Here is a 21,673-nt window from a genome sequence, read left to right on the forward strand (position 1 = left end):
CACGACCACAGGACCAAGGAATGCTACCAACTCCGAGAAGAGGTAGCTCGACTACTTAACAAAGGACACCTCTGGGAATTCCTCTGCAACCGAGCCGAAAATCAGTTCCGAGAAAGAGAGACGGCCAAGAAGAACAAAACAAATGAGCCACAACATATCATCCACATGATCTTGGGAGGCGTCAATGCCCCGTAGGAACCCGTGATGAGAAGGATAAAAATATTCATCACCAGAGAAAAGCGAACCCGGGGATATATCCCCGAGGATACCCTCACATTCAGCGAAGAGGACATCGAGACCTTGTCTCAACTTCATAATGACGCACTGATAATCTCTTTCCTCATAAATTCTTTACAAATAAAACGTGTACTCGTGGATCCAGGTGGCTTGGCCAACATTATCAGGTCGAGGGTGATAGAGCAGCTCGGACTGCTTGACAAAATTGTGCCCGCCACTAGAGTCCTCAACGGATTCAACATGGCAAGTGAAATAACGAAAGGAGAAATCACCCTCCCAGTCACTATGGTCGGCATAACCCAAATTGCCAAATTCCATGTCATCGAAGGAGACATGAGGTACAACTCCTTGTTTGGACGATAGTGGATACACTACATGAGAGCAGTACCATCCACTCTACACCAAATGATGAAACTCCCGACAAAAGATGGGATTAAAACCATCTACGGGGAACAACATGCGGCAAGGGAAATGTTCGTGGTGCACGACGTGGCACCGGCACCAATACCTCCATCCGCAAAAAAGCCAAAGGGTAATCAAACTACACCTTCGATTAAGCCCTATTAAACAAAGTAAAGGACCGTACCATGTCCTCATCTCGAGTAAGTAGGACATATCGGTCCTCAAAACATCACTGGCACATCCCACACAAAGCTAAAACTATCCCCTTTTCATTGCGTATTTCATACTAACCCTTATGCAGGCGCCCGACCAAAGTAGTCAAAGCGCTAAACCAGCTCGAAGACCTTAAGGTTTTAAAGCATTTGTTGCACTCTTTTCCTTCGACCGAGCTTTTATCCCGAATAGGGTTTTACCGGCAAGGTTTTTAACGAGGCAACACTTATATGATACTTAAGGAAGATCCAACAAGTGTTCAAGGCTTTTTTTGCAATCGACCTCGAACACTAGGGGGAATCTTCCCGGAAGGTCATACACTCGGAAAAGCTAAGAAACGCCAAATGGGGCCCCACTAGGAAAACGATGTACCGGGCCAAACTATCGAACAAATCGTGTTCGTATAGCCGGACCCCGACAGCAAAAACATGTACACTTGTACCAAATATTTGAAGAATATCTTTTATCAAAGCATCTCACACTCCAGGAGAAGCTTGGCACCTCCGCAAAAACGACTTCTCCGCTAAAAACGTCCCGAACACTCGGGGACTGGCGTCAACAATGAGACACATGAACGACCTCCGGGTTGGTACTCCAATCTCATAAGACCTCAATGAGGAATCATTAAAATCATGAAACGTCTCCAAGGCCGAAATTGCCCCGAATACTCGGGGACTAGCGTCAAAATCTCAAAAATAGCACGACCTCAGGGTCGGGATCTCCAAAATTGTATGCCCTTGATGAATCAATACAAAATTTACAAGTAACGACTTTCGAGCCACGGTATCCTTGATGACTCGGGGACTATCTCCAATCGCTATTCATTAAAAAATCCGAGGCCTCAGACCCCAAGCGGGTAGACTCAGTGTCGTAAACCTACATAAGGCAGCAACTATATCTATAAGACCTCAAGCAAGGCATGAACTACACTTCTACCAAGTGACAATATCTGTAAGACCATACTTTTACCAAGTATCCAAAATTATAAGACCTCAAAGGCATGTAAAACTTGTAAGACCTTACTAAAGGCACAAACCCGATATCAAAGTTTCGGCTATATATCAAACTTGTAAGACCCCTAAAAAGGCATACCCTTGATATAGATGTCGAAACTACCTATCACTCAGGACTCAAAGGCTCCGGCCTAACACAAATGACTCCGGTCACAAGGCTGTACCAGCCAAACTAACGCGACTTAGGGACGCTCGACCGTCGCTACAAAATTACAGGCCTTCAATTACTTCAAATCTACTTCGGAAAGAACCAGTTAAACAGGCTACCCTCGATACAGCAAAAAAGTTCCACCATGTCAGCTTCTAAACATCGGCTTTGAGATACTCAGCCTCTGAACCAAACCTCCTGAGGTGCTCGATCATCGCCATATAAGGACTCACAATCGAGGTTTTTTACTAAGTCGTCGAAGAGTCAGACAAATACTATTTCAAAAATGCTTATCGAGGGAAAAATAAAGCCAACATAAATTGTCGCATCGACCAAACACGTAAGATTCATTGTCGCCAGCCTAAGGAGCCTCATGGCCACACACATAAAAGGTTGTTTCGACCCAAGGCATAAGAGCCACTGTCGCCAGCCCACACAAATATGAAAACTTGAGGGTCGAATGAGCTCGAGTCGTAACCTGATTCGGAGACTGAATCTAAAAGAAGTTGTCGCCAGCCCACACTAAAAGGTCACATCGACCAAAAGCGTAAGAGTAGTTGTCGCCAGCCCACACAAAAAGGTCATATCGACGAAAGTGTAAGAGCCATTGTCGCCAGACTACACTAAAAGGCCGCATCAGCCCAAGGCGAAAGAGCCATCGTCGCCAGACCACATACATTAAAAGGTCACATTGACCAAAAACGTAAAAGTCACTATCGCCAGTCTAAATTTCAGCCACTCGAACGTCAAATAAGCTCGAGTCAATGCCCGACTCGGGGACTGAGCCCAAAATAGTTGGCCTAAATATGCCTAAGAGAAAAAGTACGTAAGAGCCTACGGGTCAGCCAGATGAGCCCCAGGGCCATATCACGACTATAAGGAGTCCTACCAACTCAAAGACCAATTCACCTGACCAAATTCAAGAAAGAAAGAGATGCAAAAAAAATAAAGCCACAAGGTTTTCGTTTTATACACATATGTGAAAAATGTGATCTTCATCTACAAACATGCTATGGAAATGCTACATATAGATGGCGGAATCTATGCCCCCAGGGGCTATGGCCTACCTGCCTCATCTTCGCTTTCTTCTGCATCAGGCAAAAGCAACCGAGCATCACGCTCATTTTCCCTCGCTCGCGCCAACTCTTTCGAGAGGGCAAATCCCCTAGCATGGATTTCCTTAAGGGTCATTCTTCGGGATTTGCAGCGAGCGTATTCTTCAACCCTCTCTTAATGGTTGAGGAACCTTCTCAGCTCATCTTGAGCACTAGCAGCATCCTTTGAGTAGATTGCCATCTCCTGGTTAGCCTTAGTTCGGCTCATTGCGGCCTCAGCCCGGGCATCAATGATTTCAGCCCTAACCTTTGAAAGCTCGAACTCGAGCTTCTTAATCATTAATGTCTGAACCAAAGCGTTGTCGTGAGCTAAGTAGAGTTAAGCCTAAAAAGCAGGAACTTTAGCCAAAGCATCCTTTCCCTCTAAAGCCAGAGCCTCCGCCGGAGCTTTCAGCTTATCATGCTTACCCCTGGCCCAGCCAACTTCATCTCGAAGAGGGCGGAATGCATGCTCACCTAGGATAGAAAACTACCTGCTCCTTCAGGTGGTTCTCGTAATTCAAGCTCCGGCCCACCTCATACTGCAAGTGTACCAACTCGACTTCCTTTTCATCACAAAGGAGCCTAGGGGATGTCTCCTCATCCAGAGGTTTCCGTATCCAGGATTCACAACGAAGCAGCCCGGACTTAAACTTGTCGAATGGCTACAGAAGAAAACCCAATAAAGAAGGGAAGGCACGAAGCTCAAAAGACCTATGACGAAACTCACCACAAAGTGAAGCCGTTGGGCTTCCTCAAAGGACAAGCGCACACCTACCAATCCAGTTCATTTAGCCCTAATAGAGCTGACTCCAGTCGAAGCACGATCGCTCAGTATATGCGACCCCGGATTTCTAGTATCTCCCAAAGTATTGTCGATGGAAAAGTAAGGCGACAACAACATTGAAACCCTCTTTCCAGAACCAAGAATCACGGACGTGGCAAGATCGGACAATGTGTCCGCTCCAAAGCCCCGGTCCTGTTTTTCCTTGCTTTGAGTGCCATCGCCCTGTAAAAGCATCTCTCGCTTGTTGTTGTTGTTCTTTAGCCTGGGGGCTGGAAATCCTTCTCCTTCACCAGAAGAGCGCGGCATAGCCTTGGAAGGCTCTCTGATGCCTACAACAACGAGTTTAATACGCATAAAGGGAAAATGCCTTTTCAAATGAAAGAAGGGAGAGGAAAGAATAGTACAGCACTCACCGTGATGTTTTGCTTCCCATCTGCCCTGACACAAAGCTCGCCACTTGCGCTCATCACAGGTAAAGTGGGTTTCCAATTTTCGGATCCAATCCGGCAAATTAGGAACGTCGCCCGACGCCCATGAAACCGCTGCAGAAAAAGAAAAAAGGGCACGGTTACGAAACAAGTTTTCATCACATGTAAAACTGATAAGGTACGAAATGCACCACTTACGTGTATAGTTCCATTCCTCAGGGAATGACATAAGCTCCATGGGGATAATGTCAACGGTTCGCATTCAAATGAAGCAACTCATCCACTCCCGGTCTCCATCTTCCTCATTATTACCAATGATGGGCGTGGTCGATCAACATCGCAAGGTTAGTAGACCTCGATGGTGAAAGGGCCGGTACAGCCGGATAAGATGACTGAGAGTAAATTCAAGCCCCGCCTTCACCGTAAAAAATCTCATCATCAATACTGTTCACCAAAATAACGGATGGATATGCGTTATGGTAACCCGATACTCAAAGCAGAAGTCGAGAACAACCTTATCAAGGGGGCCCATTGTGAAAAGGTATGTATACACATTCAAGAATCCATCGGCACAATCCGTGATGCCCTCGCCCGGGGAAAACGTCTGTAACACTACCTTTTCCCCCCATCCACTGTCCTTTCTCACTAACCCAAGATTCTCTTCTCCTATTGAAGAAATAATCTTCGAGGCATAATTTTGTTGATCTTGAATACTGGAGGCAGAGCTCTCCCCTCTCTGCCGAGCGGGCCCCAATGCAGCAGTCATGGATATGGTAAAATTGGAGAACTAAAGCGGGAATCTGTGCAAGTATATTAGTACTAAAATAATGAAAGGTTTGACGCGGAAAGAGAAGGGCAACTATTTATAATGGTGGGATCTCCAAAAGAGCAGAGACAATCCTAATTATACATCGAATAAACGGAAATGATCCACTTGCATCGAAGCCAATTAGAAACACTAATCGATGTTATCATCGCCAGTCCTGAGGTGGTACTCGACCTTGAGGACCTCCATCAGAAAAGGGTTAGGCCCCAGGAAGCCCATAACACCTTCGCTATTCCCGAGGTGGTACCAAACCTCGAGGATCTCCATCTAAAAGAAGTTAGGCCCCAGGGAACCATTGGCATCATCACAAACCCTAAGATGGTACTGATCACGAGGACCTCCTTCAAAAAATAAGTTAGGATCCAGGAAGCCTTTAACAGCATTGCAAGGCGATACCCGATTTCGTAAGCTCCTCTCAAGAAAAAGAATAAGCGCTACAAGCTCCGTCCATAAGGTTTCAATATCAGGATATCATCTAAAACCGAGCAATCCCTCATCTGGGGCCTATCTACAAGGCCTTAAGGTTACATACATTAATTTCAAGACAAGTTCCCAAATGCCCCGAGTCAACCCTCACTCGAGGACTGCTCTCGAAGGTCCAAAGGCTAAGTCTCAGTTTAGGGGTTCGAAACCCTACTTCCATTCGACTCAAAGTAAGGATCCCGATGAACCGAGTTTAACGGATCAATCCAGGTTTGGCCCGAGGGACGGCAAAGGATTCCATGAGAAGCCATTTTTATCAACCGAAAGTCATAAAGAATACTCGCTTCTGGGTTTGATATAGGCACTAACCGATAGAGTCGTTCATTCAGAATCTCCGTAAACATAAATAAAAGGGAGTATAGCAAGAATTGAAGACAAAATTGAAGAAACATCTTTGTATTCATAAACATTCAATTACAAAAGCCCACAAGGGGTCCTTACACATGATTACAAAAGTCCACGAGGGGTCCTTACACAGAAACAAAGAAACAAACGGGTACACATGTAGTGAAAGCCTAAAACCTAGTCTACTCTCGAAGGTTCATCTCCGGTAGCAGCATCTCCAAGCACCACCTCCTCGAACATGAATCCTCGACGATGATACCTTCAACGGCCACCTCCTCAAGGTTCCCATCTCGATCTCGCGGAATAATATCTCCGAGTGAGAAGATGAAGAAGAGGAAAAGGGGAAGGCAAAGAAGAGGAAGGTGATGCACAAGAGGCAAAAAAAAGAGACATAGACTGCCAAAGCCAAAAATTGAAGATTCGGCGGGCATCAACCCTACTTGCATGGCCGCTTCGAGTCCACATTCCAAGACATCGTTCCGTGCAAGTTCAGGGCCGGATGTGCCACTTTATCCTTTGGTAAAAAACCCGAGGGATGAAGTGCCACACCAGGCTAGGGTAGAAGAGTGAGCAGTAGTGTATAGTTCGAACACTCTCCCGAGCAGCGGTGTAGAGTCCAAACGTCCTTCTAAATCGAAAGAAGTCGACCCCCTATATCATCACCTCGAGCCAATAACGACAGCAGTAACAGTCGTATCAACAACAACAACAGCGACAAGATAGTATGATCTCATTCGGCAAGGGGAAGCTTTAGGTAGAAGGCCATTATGCAGCCGATGAAAAAGTTGTCATGCAACCTTAAGGCCATGAACCCCAAACATGGTGGTTAACAATGATGGAAAATAGTGAGGAGAAAAGGATGGATAGATATTAAAAGGCACTTGGGTAAGAAGATAGCATCGAAAGGCCCTCATTAATAGGGAAGATAGTATGGCCAGCAATGCCATCAATACCTTTAAAAGACGAATTGACAGGCACAATCAATGCATTATTGAAAACCGAATCGACGGCGGTACTATCGCTTTGGAGAATGGGAATTGACACTGCATTGAATGATGCCAAAAAGACAAGTCCATGAGACGTCTCAGCTATCACAAAGGCTTACGTCATGAGTTGACGTCATCAGTATGATGTCATCATAGGAAGCCCGAAGAATCGGATGTCAAGGTCCTTTCTTATCGCTCCTCTCCAAGAAACGCGGGGACTATCTATATACGGCGAAATCGAAGGGTCCCATTTCTCGTCATTAAGGCATTTCAGAAGATCATCTCGAAGCCTCGAGGCTATAAGGCTATGGCCGAGTTTCCTCCCTCGTGGTTCATCGACGCCCAACCTAGGGATAATGTTGGCCGCAACCACAACAAATATGGGGAGTTCCCAAGGACTGCAGCAAGGGCCGATAAAATCTGTCAGGCTTGTCTGAGGCTAGTCTGAACCTGCACCATGACATTAGCTACCTGTCCCATCCCTACTTCTTTGTTATTAATGTATTTTGTACTATGTTGGGATTCCTCTCCTATATAAAGGTGGTCTATGACACTTTGTTTTCCTCTGTTGCTTCAGTTTCTTCACATGAAATATATAAGAACATTCCATTTGCTCTCTAACACATTCTTTAGATACTATTGCTTCATTTATTATCTTCATATTTGTTCATCATTTATTGCTTATCATTGGCCATAAAGAGCCTCCGTTAATTTTACTATAACTGTTAGTCACATTTTAATTGCCTTTGGTAGCTCGTACTCAAGCTCTGAGATCGACTTCAAGGCCCCGAATCGACAAGCTCAAGGCCCCGATAATTGGCCTAACGGTTTGATTATCACCCATCCTTAACTCTCATTTCATTTCTAAGTCTCACATACATAGCATCAACTTCTTAACAAACTAGCATAAAAATAGATCACTTATTTTTTGAGTCCGACAAACAAATTTAATTGTTATTACTATTTTAACGGCAAACAACTGTGCTTGGGCCGCATATACGGTACCGCAGGTGCGGTGTAGGGATCGCAGGTGTTAAAAGCCTGGGTCAGAAAGTATAAAAGATTGCATTCGCGATTTTTGGCCATTTTTCTCAATATTTCATTTGTGGTGAAGCTTTTGGGAGCAATTTCAAGGGAGATTTTCAGAGGGATTCATTGAGGTAAGGTCCTTGGTTCCTAAGGTCGTTATTATGATTATTTTTATTATTGTTAGCATTAAATTTAGGAGAAAATATGTGGTAAATTGGGGGTTAGGGCTTGGTTAATTGGAGAGCTTTGAGTGGTGATTTAAGGGACGATTTAAGGTCTGATTTGGTACTTTTGGTATGACTGAACTCGTGGCAGGATAAGGATTCAGTTGATGTAAAATTTGTCAAATTCCAAGACTTGGGCCCGGGGGTCGGGTTTGGTCAATTCGGATTTTGTGTTGTAATTTGGTTAATTTGGTATGGGTTTCACTTCTTTAGCATATATTGATGGTTATGAACTGACATTGGTTAGATTCAAGGAATTTGGGGGCCGATTCGAGAGGGAAAGGCATCACGGGCTAGAGTTTTGTCATGGCTTGAGGTAAGTAGCGCTTCCAACCTTGGTTCTGCTGGTTCGAAACCCCGAATGATATGTTCTATTATTATTATGAAGGTGACGCTATGCCAAGTGATAGGCGTGTGGGCGTGCACCATGAGAAATGCGGCCTGGATCATTCCATGGCACCGCTTAGCTACACTTTTATGTTGATATATAAGTTGTAATCATGTGATTAAGTTGATAAGTTGCAAATCATGTTAGTTATCATGTTAAGGCTTCACGCCAACACCGTTGAGACCCGAGAGGTCGTTTCTTGCTATCATGTCATTAGATTCATGTATATTCTATACTCAGTCCTGTTCATGCATATTATATCATTCCTCAGTATCGATTATTGCTATCTGACATATCATATCATTGTTCGGGCTTGTATTATGACATCTTAGCCTATGTGTGTGAGACTGGAGAGTATTGACTGAGTGAGGCCAAGAGCCGAATATTTATTGACCGTATAGGATCGGGTTGCACGCCGCAACAATGATATTGAACATGCCTTCGCTGCCATTGATATAGCTCTTGGGCTCAAAGAAGCCCCTCCGGAGTCTTTACACCCCCAGTGAGCACAGTAGATGATAATATTGAGGGATGGATCTTCCCTGGACATGGATCTTGTTTGAAGTACTATACCGGGAGATGGATCTTCTCTAAGAGGCTGGATCGGCTTGTGCCCTTGGTACTAAATGATTGTGGTCAGTGATATATATTTCGAGATGGATATTCCCTGTGCCAGATGGCCATATACAGTACCGGGTGGTTGAGCACTTTAGAGTGGAGGTCAAGTGACGGGCGTGTGGGCGTGCACCATGAGAAATGCGTCCTGGATCATTCCATGTCACCGCTTAGCTACCCTTTTATGTTGATATATGTGTTATAATCATGTGATTAAGTTGATAAGCTGCAAATCATTATAGTTATCATGTTAAGGCTTCACCCCAACATCGTTGAGACCCGAGAGGTTGTTTCTTGCTATCATGTCATTAGATTCATGTATATTCTATACTCAGTCCTGTTCATGCATATTATATCATGCCTCAGTCTCGATTATTGCTATCTGACATATCATGTCATTGTTCGGGCTTGTATTATGACATCTTAGCCCATGTGTGTAAGACTATAGAGTATTGACCGAGTGAGGCCGAGAACCGAATATTTATTGACAGTATGGGATCGGGTTGCACGCCGCAACAATGATATTGGACATCCCCTCGCTGCCATTGATATAGCTATTAGAGTCAAAGAAGCCCATCCGGAGTCTTTACACCCCTAGTGGGCGCAGTAGATGATTATATTGAGGGATGGATCTTCCCTGGACATGGATCTTGTCTGAAGTACTATACCGAGAGATGGATCTTCTCTAAGAGGCTGGATCGTCCTGTGTCCTTGGTACTAAATGACTGCGGTCAGTAATATATATTCCAGGATGGATCTTCCCTGGGCCGGATGGCCATATACAGTACCGAGTGGTTGAGCACTTGTGAATAGAGTTCGTGGAACATTGATCACGCTAGTTGTGCATTGGTACCTATATAAAATCTCTAAGTTTTGAAATCTTCACTGATCAGCTGCATCTATTACTGTTGAGTTTTATTTGAACTGTAAGCATGTCTACATTTCTGTTCTATTAATTGCTAATTGCCTATTAAGGTTTAGTTTGTCACTACTTGTCAGTCCACAGGTTGGACTTGTTAGTTACTGAGTTGGCGTACTCAAGTTACCCCTGTACCTTGTATGAAGATCCAAGTGTATCTGGTCACGGTAGCGGTTGTTGATCTTCCTTATGCAGACTTCGATCAGAGATTGTGAGGAAGCTGATTGACGACCGCAATTTCGTCTTCTCCTTCCATATCTTCCTCTAGCTTTATTTATTGTATGTATTCAGACTATTCCAGATTTGTATTTCAGACATGTTGAATTAGTCTGCTCATGACTGGTGACACCCGAGGTCGGGGTTGTATTTCTTTCCGCTGTTTTGATACTTCTAGCTTTTATTATTTGATTTCACTTTGAAAATTGATGTTTTTTAAAGTTAATAATTTGGGTAAAAATGGAAAATTGGAATAAGTGGTTGGCCTAGTTCCACGATAGGCGTCATCACGACAGGGCCAGATTTTTGGTCGTAACAGGCACCTAGTATCGCATGGGCCTGCGCGAACTACTTTGTAACTCATTCATTTTCTTTATAACTATCATGGGCCAACATGGCCACAACTCGTAATGCACAACTATAAATGGGAAAATGTTATATTAATGAACCATCGTTCATAAAACACGAATACATGTGGGCCGTCAAGGCCTCTGACATACTATATAAAATGAACCTCTATCTAAAAAGCATCTAAGATTATTCGACATTAAATGGGATAGGGTACCGGCCAACCCATAAGTCAGTAGCAAAACTCTGACACGATGACTCATAGATTCGGTTGCACTCCGAATGAGGTGGAGTCTTACTGATCCTTCGCTAAATGCTAACCTCATCTACTATGAGGGCTCATCAAGTCGATTACTTATACCTGTAGGAATAAATGCAGCATCCACAACAAAAGTACGTCAGTACGAATAACGTACCGAGTATGTAAGGCATGTAAATCAATATATAGAGGATATGAAAGAAATATGGAGCACATGACTGAACCTGTAAGTCTAGATAACTTTGTATATCATTTAATACTTATAGTATCATGCATATGTGTATAAATGTCGTGTCGTGCATATGTACATGTTTCATAACATCAATAGGCCTCTAAAGGCATCCCATCATATCATCTTGGCCACTGTGGGCACAATTATCAACGTATACCAGCTGATAAGGTGGTTGTGCGTATATAACGCCATAACCTTTTTCCATATCCCATATACATATAATATACATATATATGCGTATATTACGCCATCTGGTCACGGATCAGTATCAATAAATGCAATGCATGAGAAGCATGTCAATAAAATCTATCGGAATATCATAAGACCATTATGCCTTTGATAAATATCATGAAGTAAACTTTTTCAACTTACGTATTTTTCTGAGACCCATGAACAGATGATTGTCGCACCCCTTTTCTCCCTCTGCGGAGAGAAGTCTGGGTTTCGACACTCATTGGTGTAATGACTCGTTTCCTTTTGGGAAGTGGGTATTTGAAGGCTCGGCACCTAACGGATTATGGTGCATTAGGGCACCTAGAGCGATTAATTCTTGGGTTGGTTTGCATTACTAGAGATTAGTGTAAGGACTCGAAATAACCTCAAGGGGAAGGTGTTAGGGACCCCTCTTGGTCCACAATTGTGGGTCCCGACCGACCTTATATTTACAAATTATTTCATACAAATAGTTGAATCAAGTAAGTTGTAAAGCTCATTGAACAACTCAAGTAGTGAAATTAAGTCTTGAACAAATTATACAAAACAAAGTTTTAAATAAGGAGAGGATTTGGGGTAAGAAGGGGTCCTAAGTTGTTTATCCTATAGGATCACCCCACGCAATGTCTGGTAAACACTCCTCAATAAGGGGCTACACGTGACATTAATGCGTAGTCATCATATCCCATGTCTACCCTTCTCATCCCCTTATTGGTCATGCAAAGCGAGTGTTTGGTCATTGATTCCTATTTCGTGATGCCATCCGTCCCTTCTTAATAGTCCCGGAGGGAGTTAGGACCTCTACTTATAGGTAGTTCTAGATGTACCCCTAAGGTTTTAAAGGCAAAACTCTAAGGTGACAGTCAAAAAGCATCTAGGACTTTCAAATAACGAGAGTAAGTAAAAGGTTCATAGTTTCCTCTGCAAACAAGCATGCATGCAGCACACCTCAACCACAAGTAAGGTCTTTAGTAATCAAAGTCCTAAAGTAGGATTTTTAAGTGATTATGCAGAAATAAACCACTTTCAGAAGTCATAACCTATTAGTTGCCTAGGGCCTCTTCTTTAAAAGTTTATTAGGATCAGAAACGTTAACAAAATATTTTCAGGGAAATGCAAGTTTTGAAAATGCCCTAAGGCTTTCCTATATGCAGAATACTGATATTTATGTTGATGCAGAAACAAATAGGTTTTTCGAAATAGACCCTTGTAATACCTATAGGCAGGATATCTAATAAGATTAAAGCAGTGCTAAAAGAACCATTTTCAAGAAATATTATCGCTTACTAAGACCAGCTTTAAGAAGTGAACTAGGTGAGATGAAATCGACTTATTAGGCTAATTAGATTTTCAGACGTAATTGCGAATAGAATCCCTATAGTCATGGTATCTAGGCATATTACTGATTTTAGTCAATTTTCAGTAACATGTTAAAGACTTACTGAATCGGAATTATGTCCTATAGGCATGGTATCTATACTTGAATTGATTTAAAACGTGATGGCTTGGAACCTAGAAACATAGTTTCTAACATGACAAATGCAGGATTTATGAACATGGTTTCTATCTGATGCAAATGACCTTAAAAGTGGAAACCTATAGGCATGATGTCTATTATGCAAATGAAATCAGATTCAACAAGAGTCATACCCTATGAACATGTTTTCTATTGAATAAAACAGGCAGATTTGAAGTAAAATCCTAAGAGCATGATTTCTACCCATATTACCCCACAAATTATACATCTACCCACCCCTTTTACTAAATTACCCTGAATATCTATTTACAAAATATTACATGTCAACAAATGAATTACAGAAGGGAAATAGAAAATCAAGAAGCTATTCTATAGAGAGCCTGCAATTAGGCCCAAGTTTACCAAAGCCTCCAATGGCCTTTCAAACTTCATTCCCATAGAAAAATAAGAGTCTAGGTGCATCAAAGTTCCCTAAGGGTCTCAAGGACCCCGGGCAATGCTTACACCTAGACTTAATAGCCAAGCATTGAACCAGTGCAGTGTGGAAAGGCCAACCTCAGTATGCCAGAGTTCAGAGGGTTCTCACGAGGACTCCAAGGCAGTACATATACTAGAGGGGGCAGAACTTATTAACTAAGAGTAAAGTGAAAGTGTAGGACACATATTGAAAGAAATTTATTAAGGACTAGACTTAAAAGTCTGTTTTGAAAGAAATTAGTAAAGCATCATAGATTGCTTGAAAAGATATTGGAGTAGTAAACAAGCTTAAAACACCTTAGGAAAAGATCACACACAGCTAGTTTTCTGAATTCAATAGTCACACAAGGGTTAAGGGGCTTGGGGATACATAAATATTTGGCTACATAACCCAGCAAAGGTCTTAAAACTGGTTTGAAACATGCTCAGAGATAGTCGACACTGGCATAGTCACAAACCAGTCAATGAGAACACAAACACATAGAAGGGGTGATAAGGATTTGGGGATTCATAAGGTGGTAAGCAGACAAGAGGTAAAAGAAACTGTCAAGACATATTTTTAAACACACATAAGGGAATGCATTAATCTAAATGGAAAGGGAGACATAATAGCATGCTAGTGATGTAACTCAACTACAAGTTTCACAACAGAACCACAAGTAGAAGAAGACTAGAAATAAGAGAAACAGAAGCAACAAGAGAAGCATGTTATTGTTATGACTTTAAATCAAAACTAGGACATACCAGTGAAGATAGAAGTTAGCAGAATGAAAGAACCAAAGAGCACAGAATGATAAGCCTTGGCTTGCAGTTGGCTAATAGTAGCAAATAGCACAAGAGAGAGGGAGAGCAGAGATTTTCTAAAAAGAGAGGTAGTTTTTGAAAACGAAGTTTCTGTCCCTTGTTTGTAAAAACTTAAAGAATTTATAGTTGAAAGTAGGTAGTAGAATAAGGTAAAAATCATAGTAGTACAGTAATTTGAGAACTCGGAATCAATCAATTAGAGAATCAAGGAAGTACTTCCTTAAGTTAAGGGAATTAAGATCAAACGAAAAGATTCAGTACCATATAAGGCAGGAAGAAGAATCGGTACATGATTAAATAAGGAAAGGAGCCAGGTTCAGTTGACATAAAGTAGCCAATTAGGACCAAATTCAGGAAAAAAAAACAATTAAGGAAAGGCTAAGTAAATAAAGTACCATAGTAAATAAGATAACAGAATCAGTTAATTCAAACAGACGAGTATAATTCTAGGGCTTCGAAGGAAAATCTTTCAATTACCAAAAGTTAAGGAAAATCAGAATCAATCATGGGGAGTCATGATTCTGCATATTTCAACATATAAATAGTGACGAATGAACAGAAATAGCAAACAAACAAGGTCAATTATATAGGCAGAAAGAAACAAGAGATGAGCAAACACAGTCATATAGAGGTGATATAAGTAGGCTAAAGATTCAGTATAACATATTCCAAGAATAGTGACCATGAGAGATTAAAAAAACCAAGGCAAAGAAAATCATGCTAATACACAGAGCCAAGGTAAAGAAAATCATGCTAACACACGGAACCAAAGTGAAGAAAATCATGCTAACCATAAAAGCAGAGTAAAGAAAATAATGCTAACACGCAGAAATAAGTAAAGAAATTTATGCTAACACACAGAACAAGTAGAGAAAAATCTTTAAAAATTAGGGCTTTTCACAGAGTTGAGTTTAAAAAGCAGTAGGAACATAGAATCGGTCAAAATAAACAGGGAAAATAGGTTTAATCATAAAGAAATTGGTCGAAACAGGTTTAAAAGAACTCCTAGAAACCATAGTTTTCAAAGAAAGTAAAAGCGGTTTAGAGTAAAAGATCTTTCATAAGAAAGCTCGTGAATGAGCAAATCATAGAAGGAATCAGGCTTAAAGCATGAAAATAACATAGATCTGAGAGATACAAAAGAGAGTTAGAGTTTTAAAAGGAAAACTAAGTAGAAATCAAAAGAACCTATTGCAACTTCACAAATCGTTACACACATAGTGTGATTTTGCCCAAAATCAGAGTAGAGAAGCCTCAAAAAGCAGAATTAGAAACTCTAGGTCCAAATCAACATGGAACATGACCCTTGAGGGCCTTAGAGATGATGAGTAAGGTGGTGGAGTGACCATTGGAGGCTTGGGGTTTGAGAGACAGTCGCCTGAGATGACCGGAGAAGGAGGTGACTGGAGGAGTCTTGGGTTAGGTTTGAGAGAAGAGTGGAGATGAGAGAGCATCTGAAGGCGACGGATTGGAAAAATGATTAGGGTTAGGGGGGTTGGTTAGAATTAAAAAATGAATGGGATTATTTAGACTATTGATTTGGGAGACCAACGGTCAAGATTAGAATGGGTAGGTGCGGGTTTGGGTAAGGATTAATAGGGTAAGGTCGGGTTTTTAATTATAAAATTGGGCTGGGATTGGGGTCCGATTTGGCTATAATTGAAATCCAAATTTGGCTGTTATTTAAATAGTCAAGTTTTCCCTATTTTACTTTATAAAAATAATCGGTAATTTCTGGAAAATAATTTAAGGTGCTAAAATGATTTAAAATACATAATTGGAATTTCAAAAATATGAGGATCAATTTCATGCGTATAAAATATAATTATATCTTAAAATGGGCTAACATTGCAATTATATACAATTTATCTTAAAAAATACTAAATGTAATTTTACAAATATATAAAAAATTACATTAACTATATTTTGGCATAAATATAGAAATCAAATAAATGAATTATCAATACAATAATTTAGGAAATAATTATTGGGGATTTTATGGATAAAAAGGTAGAAAACAAATCAATTTAAACTCTTAAAATTATGAAAAAAATAATGAAGCCTTGTGCATGCATATATATATATGCATATATATGTTATTTTTAAGGCTTTGTATGCACATTTAAAATATATAGGGAACAATTGGGTATCCACAGTTGCCCCTCTTTATCCGGGAAGGATGAAAGAGTTTTCGGGTAAAGAAATGATGGCCAATTTTGACCGGATGGGATGTTTTCAAAGATAGAGGCCGAGCTCCAATTTTCGAGTTACCTACATATCCCTGGTTTTACAGGAATTAGGCCATGTGTAGTTTTGGATTCACCTGCGGAGTATGCCGATGAAATTGTTGTAAAACAGATACGAGATGTGGAAGCGGATACGATTGGGACGGTCAAAGGGAACTGGAGCGAGATGGCTCCTACTAGGATAGTGGTTTCTCATTGGTTACATGCAGATAAAAGATGCTACAAACGTGTTTGTGAAAAATTAAACATGATGCAAATTCCCTTTGGACAATGAAGGTTGTCTTCGGACGGTTAAAGATGACATCCTTGGACCATGACGTCCTGGGCCATGAATTGTATAATGAGGGGTTAGCATGCCACGAAATGATGTTCTCGAGCCATGAAAATGGTGCCTCCGAACCATGATGCCTTTGAATAATGATATGCAAATTTGAGAGATCCTCAGGCCATGGCATGGTGTCTTTAGGCTATGAGGATGGTGCCTTTAGACTATGACGTCTTTTGACAGATTGGCGATATTTCAGCCCATGAGATGCAATAATATGATGTAACAAGACAAGGTTTAGTCTTGCGAAATGGAGGGCAGAGCTTAACCTCATGCAAGATGCGGGACAGGACTTAGTCCTATGCAAATGGAAGGCAGAGCTTAGCCTTATGCAAATATGGAGGCAGGGCTTAGCCTCATGCAAAATACGGGACAGGGCTTAGTCCCATGCAAATGGAAGGCAGTGCTTAGCTTTATGCAAATGGATGTAGGGCTTAGCCTCATGCAAATATGGAGGCTGGGCTTAGCCTCATGCAAGATTCGGGATAGGGCTTAGTCCCATGCAAATATGGAGTCAAGGATTAGACTCATTCAAATGTGGAGTCAGTGCTTAGACCCATGCTAATATGGAGTCAAGGATTATACTCATGCAAATGTGGAGTCAAGGCTTAGACTCATGCAAATGTGGAGTTAAGGATTAGACTCATGCAAATATGGAGTCAAGGATTAGACTCATGCAAGATTTTGGAGACAGAGCTTGGTCTCATGCAAATATGGAGTCAAGGATTAGACTCATGTAAATGTGGAGTCAGAGATTAGACCCATGCAAATATGGAGTCAAGGATTAGACTCATACAAATGTGGAGTCAGAGATTAGACTCATGCAAATATGGAGTCAAGGATTAGTCTCATACAAAGAGAAAATAGCAGATAAGGGTAGAGTATCTTAGCTAGGATAGGTTCAGTGTCAAATGGCCGGATGGATGGTGAATCTACTATTTGTACTAAATCTATCATCAAATGTGCCTGCGTTCAAAAAAATCATAAATTTCATGAGGGGAGGTTGGTTTTTGCTTCATCTCCCGACCTTGCTTCACTCTGCTCTGGAAGCCCCTTTCTAGTTCCCCTAGGTAGCATCTGACTGTTATCAAAATTTTCGAAAAATATGCATTCATTGATCTAAAATGGAATTATTTTGGAAGTGTATTGATATATTAAGTAACTTTTGATGAACTAGCGACTGTGACACTTTCCAAAGGCATTGTAGCTTTCTTATGCTGGAATTTTGAGGGTCCTCCTCAAAATTCTGCCCTAGTTTGGTAGATGATTTCTAACCATTTGCGGATGGCGGACCTTGCTGAATCTTCTTTGGAATTTTTAGAATCCTTCTCAAAATTCTGCCCCAGTTCTTGACTGACGACAGACTTCCTGGCATGTGATGGCGTTGGGTGGAGTTGCTCTGGAATTTTGAGGACCCTCCTCAAAATTCTGCCCCAGTTCTTGACTGATTACTGGCTTCCTGACATATGATGGCGCTGGCTGGACTTGCTCCGGAATTTTAAGGACCCTCCTCAAAATTCTGCCCCAGTTTCTGATTTTGGGGGAAATGAAAATTTTATTATAATATGACCGAACCCATAAGGCTGCCTATGTATCCCCTCTTAAACAGGAATCAGGACAAGCGTAGTTCAATTGTGCTCAAACCGGTCATAGCGCATACGACCATGCGAAGATATCCTCATATTCCGTTCGAAAACAGATGTACTCTTCCTTTTCTGTTGGTGACAAGTGAATACCGATGCGGGTCTCTTTGAAGGTCTTGGCATCTCCCAAATTTATTGCTTCTATTTCGTCCAAGTTGGATTTAGGCTTGTTCTCAAAATTCTCAACTTCCCTTACAATTTCCTCGGGTATCTCATCTTCTTCCTCTGAGTCACTATTCTCATGTTGCGTCGCCTCATTACATGTCACAGTCACTGGTTCATCAGGAAAAGTAATAATAACACAGTAGAAAGGAAAAGTATAAAAAATAGTAATGAATAATGATAAAGGGTAAATGCATTTGATTAAAACTGAGAAAATTATTCGAACAAAGCTTGGATCGGTAGATCGAGCATTTATTTTGAAACAAAGAAATCTTAAAACAAGATTGCTGGAAATTTAAAAATGCCTAGAATGGCTATAAATTCTGCCAAGCTACCGAGGGACTCAGCGGGCTCGGGATGGTGTGCTGGTCCAGTTTCTAATAACAGCTCCCTTTGTCACAATCTGAATGGAGAGGCCTTCTTCCACCTCCTCAATTATGGCACTACAGTCCATATCCTTATCTTCCAAGAACAAATCCTTTAGCCCAGCTATTTCGTCTTCCTCTGCTTTTGTGTTCTTAGAGGAGGAGGAGGTGGAGGGCCTTTGGATCTGGTATGATATGCTGATGAGGCCAAGTATGCACGAACCAACCTATGGGAATGGGAATAACAGTAATAAAAGTAAACAAAACAAAAGGTAACAAGTTAGTGGGGTTCCTGAAATGTTTGCAGTATTTAAACACATAGTGTGAAATATAAACTCGTATCCTAATTTGGGAGCCTCGTTGCTCCCGAGGTAGGCCTAGTGACAAGTAGATTTAGAGAACTTCAAATGCCAATAAATGCTTCATTTCATAATATAAAAGTAGATGAATCCAAAAATGACACTAACATAATAATAAGACAAGTCACTAATGGCACTTGACCTTATTACATTTTAAGGAAAGCAAGTAAATCTAATCAATTTGGTCCTAGAAGGACCTTCCCCAGATTCGATCTTCTGGACTCCATCAAACAGATCTCCCAGCTAGCGCAGTCCCAGCATCAAGTAGGATTGGGCTAGATGTCCTCCCTTGGCTCCTTCAGCATTCTGACAGTTTTCAATCCTTTTTATGACTTTGCCCTCTAACTCTACTATTCCTCGCTCCAGGTATTCCAGTTTTCTATTGGAAGTGACTGCCATCTCTTTCCATTCCTCGATCAACCTAACGTTTCTCTCATGTATCTCTCGATGCTCATTCTCAGAGTCGTGGACTATCTTACGTAGCCTATTGTATTTGACTTGGGCTTCAGCTTCCTCGTTTATAATTCTGTTCCCTTGACCAGTCCTTGGTGTCACTGTTCCTTTCAGATTGTCCTCCAACCATACAGGGTAGAGAGGCTCGCACCCCGTATGATATCTGTCTGTCTCAACAGTGCTTTTCTCCATAATAATTTTGCAGTGCCACATATGCTGAGCTTGGCACTTGTAAGGCATGTTGTTGTCTTGGAAATATGCCCTGAAGTGGCTCATCTTGATGACCCTTGGTACAACCTGCTTTCTGCCTACTTGCCTCATAACCCGCATAGAGACATATGTATATATCCCTCTCAACCCGATCAACACCAAATGTGGAGCATCCTTGGACCTGATAATGTACTCATCCATTGGAAACCATTCAACCATCCACTGCACATGTTCCTTGTTCAAATTGTCAAAGAATTCTACCCATTCGCTGGTATTTTCTAGCTGAGCAAATCTGTCCGGAATGTAGGTCATCTGCTTAGGGTGATGGAAAGCAATGTGGTCGATCCAAGCCCTTCGCGGAAATTCTTGGCGATAGCAACCCTTTTGGAGATGCTCCAACAACCATAATTGCAGCAATAAATTGCAGCCCTCGAAATGTTGGACCCCTCTTTGACAGCGCTCCAGGGCCCTATAGATATCAACAATGATCATGGGGATTATGGTATATGTCTGTCAACTAATCCCCTCTATTAGAGTTTTGGCGACCATGGCCAACCTGGTGTGGATTCTTCCTTTTTTCATTGGGAACACTATCATCCCCAGAAAGCACAAGATGAACACGAACACTCTGCGATGGATGTGACCCAGTGAAGTGAGGGTGATCTCATCATGATAAGTGCAGAAAGACTTGTTGTGGCCATACCACTTGTAGAGATTTTCGAAAGGTATGTAGGAGTCCTTCAGGAACCTAAGTCGACATTCTTTTTCAGCCCCATCTTTTTCAAAAATCCCCTGCCTATACGGTTTTCTGGTTCCAAAAGCCTGGGACTGTCCCAAGTCAACCCTGTAAGTCCTCTTATTTCCTCCAGGAGTAGTGTCATTTCTATGTTGCAAAACAGAACACGACTCTTTCAGCATCCTAGAATAGGGTGGCAGCCTCGATCAGTTTCTTGTTTGGTTCAATATGTAGCAGGGAAGGCAGGTTACCCAGGTACTTTTTCACATACTTCTTGTCAGTTGAGGAAAGATCTTTCCACCAATTTAGCAACAATGGAGGGATATTGCTAACCATGCCAAATCTAGGGACTTCGTGCCTCATTTTTCTGCAAAACAAAAGGGTTAGGCCTTACCCCTACCGGACTCAACTATTTATACATTTATGATCAGCATATCGGCATTTAATCCTCCAAATTAATGCACATAACGTGATAGTGTTCGTTGGGATTATGGAAAACTCGATGGACTTTGGATAAGGCTTATCTTAAAGGATCATTATGTGGACAACATAATTAATCCAACTAAGTTTGACCATGATGCATGCACAATTTAAATAGAGTAAGGTTTCTATGGGGTTTTAGACTGGTACCCTTAAGCGGACAACTTGAGGGGAAAGGCACGAAATCGTCGACTGCAACATTGATCGACTGGTTTTACTGCAAATAAGCCTTTCTGAAAGGGTAATAAATAGGAAGAGCGCAATCACTCATTAAAGCGTTGCTATAGAATTTGAGACGCACAAGTGGAATATGATATGGAGCATGATTTATGCAGCAGTTAATAACATGTAGGAAAGTATTTTCACATAGGAAAAAATCCAGCATTTAAATAATTGAAAAGATAGTTACAAGACAAGGAAAACAAAGAGACAAGTCAGTTTTCAGGGGTAAAGAATCATAAATGCTTAAAAATAGACAGTTAAATTCAGATAAGGGAGTAGGGTACGAGATAAGCATGCTTGGACTAATTT

The sequence above is a fragment of the Nicotiana tabacum genome, chromosome 11, assembly GCF_000715075.1.
Source record: "Nicotiana tabacum cultivar K326 chromosome 11, ASM71507v2, whole genome shotgun sequence".
In the NCBI taxonomy this organism is placed as follows: domain Eukaryota; kingdom Viridiplantae; phylum Streptophyta; class Magnoliopsida; order Solanales; family Solanaceae; genus Nicotiana; species Nicotiana tabacum.